The sequence below is a fragment of the Schistocerca cancellata genome, chromosome 8 (genome assembly GCF_023864275.1).
Source record: "Schistocerca cancellata isolate TAMUIC-IGC-003103 chromosome 8, iqSchCanc2.1, whole genome shotgun sequence".
Taxonomy (NCBI): Eukaryota; Metazoa; Arthropoda; class Insecta; order Orthoptera; family Acrididae; genus Schistocerca; species Schistocerca cancellata.
Genome location: NC_064633.1, coordinates 545,908,617 through 545,912,202, shown reverse-complemented (window position 1 = coordinate 545,912,202; position 3,586 = coordinate 545,908,617).

Here is a 3,586-nt window from a genome sequence, read left to right as displayed (position 1 = left end):
GGGGGCTGCCAGAATATTCGTTTGCAGAGTAATAAGTTTCTAAATTTATTTCAAGATTATTTTTCTATTCGTTTCATTTTGTTAAACATTTTACTAATATTTGCGTATTGAAATGACGTAAATGCATCTGTGTATAGTGATTGGGGTAGGACATTTTTGGCGCGAGAATAATCTCGAAGGATAGTTCTGATTGGCTGATCATTTTGATCAACCAATCAGAGTTAAGCAGTTCCCGCGCACTGCTAGGTAGTTATACTGGGAGATAAGCAGAGTGAAGAGGAGTCGCTAGTCAGCTATCACACGTGCAGATCATGTTGAATGTTTCCGTCTTTATTACTCGCAAAATGAAGAAATAACTGGCTTCTTGCGTCCAGATTGTGTGGCCATAATAGCAGTTGAATTTACGGACAGTTTTGTGAAGTTTGGAAGTTTTTGGATTGTTTTGTTGGAAAGAGAACTGCTTGTGAACTTTCGGTCTTAGTAAAAATACCGCGTGGCATGTATTTAGTTTGTGGAATATTTTGCGAGCAGTTTCTTTAATAGAAATCCACTGAAACGGACCGAATGTGAAACTCATAAATAGTAGCGGAGTGTTTGACTGTAGATCACGTAATAATTCGGGTCGGACTTAAGTGCATTTCTGGCTGCTTTGCGTGTGAAATGTATTGCATGACTGTGAACTGAGAACAGTGAGCTTGTTAGTTAAGTAAATTCGGCTGACCTAAGTGTACACGTTCACAACAAGAACAGTGAAAATCTTTATCTCATGATGATGATTCTCAGTCTTTAGTAGTGAGTAATCCTCCCCGCACACGGATGAGGTCTTCCACTCTGCGAAGCATGCTGTGTATGACACCATCAATTTCATCTTGGGATATGAGGTCTCGCTACTCAATGGCACCTTCAGTGAGATCCTGAAAATTGTCATGTGGGTTCGGACGCTGTGCAATGACGAACTCCAACAGGTCCCATGCTCAGCTTCACTCATGTCTGGTGAATGTGCTGGCCAATGCGTTCGGCTGATTTTGCGTGTTTTGAAGATACCGAGGCACTGCTGGAGTACGATGTGGTCTTGCTTTGTCATCAACTGGGATGAAGTTGTCACCGACTTCAAGTCTTTAGGGCCTTACGACCGTTTGTAGGACCTCTTGGAGGTATCGGAGATCACTCAAATTGTCGTACACGGGAATTAGAGGGGTCCAAGGTCCGATACTTATTGCCGTCCAGAACATTACTCTTCCACCTGCAAAAGAATGGACTTCTGAACGTATCGGGAGTCCTGCGGTCGTTTAGAGCTTCTTCAAATCCTAGCACACCTAGTGTCCGGCCGTAAACTAGTCTTGGTCTCGTCAGCAAACACGATATTACTCCATTCTGTTGCCGGCTGGAGTGGCCGAGCGGTTCTAGGCCAATCAGTCCGGAACCGCGCTGCTGCTCCGGTCACAGGTTCGAATCGTGCCTCGGGCATGGATGTGTGTGATGTCCTTAGGTTAAGTTAGGGTTGGGGTTGGTTGTGGGAAGAGACCAGACAGCGAGGTCATCGGTCTCATTGGATTAGCGAAGGACGGGGAAGGAAGTCGACCGTGCCCTTTCAAAGGAACCATCCCGGCATTTGCCTGGAGCGATTTAGGGAAATCATGGAAAACCTAAATCAGGATGGCCGGACGCGGGATTGAACCGTCGTCCTCCCGAAAGCGAGCACAGTGTGCTAACCACTGCGCCACCTCACTCGGTATTAAGTTACATTTAAGTAGTTCTAAGTCTAGGGGACGGATGACCTGAGATGTTAAGTCCCATAGTGCTTAGAGCCATTTGAATCATTTTGAACCATGCCAGTGGTAAACACCGTCCAGCATGTCCAGTATATGGGCTGTAACTGGCTAATGCATGAAGTGGCTAGCTCAGTGAGACCTCTAGTATCGTAAACTATATTTTGTTAGTATTCCAAACTTTTGTTTAGCAGTATATATCTGTTCAGACACCAGATGGCAGTTGTAAGAGTCGAGGGTCATGAAAGGGAAGCAGTGGTTAGGAAGGGAGTGGGACAGGGTTGTAGTCCCTCCCCGATGTTATTCAATCTGTATAGCCGGCCGGTGTGGCCGTGCGGTTCTAAGCGCGTCAGTTTGGAACGGCGTGACCGCTACGGTCGCAGGTTCGAATCCTGCCTCGGCATGGGTGTGTGTGATGTCCTTAGGTTAGTTAGGTTTAAGTAGCTCTAAGTTCTAGGGGACTGATGACCTCAGTAGTTAAGTCCCATAGTGCTCAGAGCCATTTGAACCATTTTTTTCAATCTGTATATTGAGCAATCAGTGAAGGAAACAAAAGAAAAATTCGGAGTAGGTATTAAAATCCATGGAGAAGAAATAAAAACTTTGAGGTTCGCCGATGACATTCTAATTCTGTCAGAGAAAGCAAAGGACTTGGAAGAGCAGTTGAATGGAATGGACAGTGTCTTGAAAGGAGGGTATAAGATGAACATCAACAAAAGCAAAACGAGGATAATAGAATGTAGTCGAATTAAGCCGGGTGATGCTGAGGGAATTAGATTAGGAAATGAGAGACTTAAATTAGTAAAGGAATTTTGCTATTTGGGGAGCAAAATAACTGATGATGGTCGAAGTAGAGAGGATATAAAATGCAGACTGGCAATGGCAAGGAAAGCGTTTCTGAAGTTGAGAAATGTGTTAACATCGAGTATAGATTTAAGTGTCAGGAAGTCATTTCTGAAAGTATTTGTATGGAGTGTAGCCATGTATGGAAGTGAAACATGGACGATAAATAGTTTGGACAAGAAGAGAATAGAAGCTTTTGAAATTAGGTGCTACAGAAGAATGCTGAAGATTAGATGGGTAGATCACATAACTAATGAGAAGGTATTGAATAGAGGAGTTTGTGGCACAACTTGACTAGAAGAAAGGATCGGTTGGTAGGACATGTGTTGAGGCTTCAAGGGATCACCAATTTAGTATTGGAGGGCAGCGTGGATGGTAAAAATCGTAGAGGGAGAGCAAGAGATCAATACACTAAGCAGATTCAGAAGGATGTAGGTTGAATTAGGTACTGGGAGATGAAGAAGCTTGCACAGGATAGAGTAGCATGGAGAGCTGCATCAGATCAGTCTCAGGACTGAAGACCACAACAACAACAACAACATCTGTTCTCTGTGGCGTTATTCGCGTGGGGCTACCGAGATCCGCATGGCTTCGAGTGTAACCTCCTAACCTCCTAAACCCATCGATTCCATAGTCTAATGTCAGTCAGATGCTCGCGACCGACGAGAGCAGTGATACCGGAGTACCATAAACAGCGGTCTTGATAGCCCACGATTCTACCCGCTATCGAATTCCGACACTTGACAGAGTTTCTGCCTCTCTAGGGCCCACACACGAGCGACGGATCGCCAGGGAAACGTCGCAAGCGACATCGCTTTAATTGGTCACTCAATTCGATCTCACCATACGAGAGCGATTTACTCAGCAATTTCAACCAGTATTACGAACGCCACTTTGGCGAGAATTTCTGCTATAGAAAATTAACTGCTATGCTTAGCAGCAGTGGCAGTTGGTCTCCGAAAAAATAAATTGTA